The 644-nt window shown below is 40.1% G+C and overlaps 1 protein-coding gene across 1 annotated transcript in view; it reads right to left on the bottom strand.

Moving 5' to 3' along the window:
* The window catches only part of LOC128250677 (uncharacterized), a 42,004-nt gene that overhangs the window by 7,945 nt on the left and 33,415 nt on the right, over nt 1-644 (bottom strand). The gene's annotated exons all lie outside the window — the stretch shown is intronic.

Genomic DNA, 644 nt, shown 5'->3' with positions numbered 1-644 from the left:
ATATATATATATATATATATATATATATAACGGGTTTCTTTCAGTTTCCGTCTACCAAATCCACTCACAAGGCTTTGGTCAACCCGAGGATATAGTTGAAGACACTTGCCCAAAGGTGCCATGCATTAGGACTGAACCCGGAACCGTGTGGTTGGTAAGCAAGCTACTTACCACACAGCCACTCCTGCACCTATATACATACATACATATACACAAAGCGTAAATAGATTGAGAGAAAAGTTGAGTAATTTGGTATAAGAAGTATCAGATGCAGTGTGCAGGAGTGAAGACTGCGTCGGTGAAGTCATTTGATGTGTCTGAATGATGAGAGCTGCATAAAGAAGAGCTGTAGAAGACAAGGGACAAAGTGGCAAAAGATGATCTTAAACAGGAAATGACAAAGGACTGAGAGGATTGGTGATTTGCTGTGCTTGAAAAAATCTGTCTAGCTCAGTGAAATGGAGGTCAGAAAGCTACATCCTTGTACAATCATGCCTCTTCACAAATCTCTCTCCCACAACCTTTTTTATCGTCTTTTACTCGTTTCATACTGGGGCACCACCTTGAAGAATTTTAGTTGAATCGACCCCAGTATTTATATTGTCTTTTTAAGCTTGGTATTTATTCCGTCTTCCTAACACCCC

The sequence above is a fragment of the Octopus bimaculoides genome, chromosome 24 (assembly GCF_001194135.2).
Source record: "Octopus bimaculoides isolate UCB-OBI-ISO-001 chromosome 24, ASM119413v2, whole genome shotgun sequence".
NCBI classification, from domain to species: domain Eukaryota; kingdom Metazoa; phylum Mollusca; class Cephalopoda; order Octopoda; family Octopodidae; genus Octopus; species Octopus bimaculoides.
This window is presented reverse-complemented; position numbering and strand designations above follow the sequence as displayed.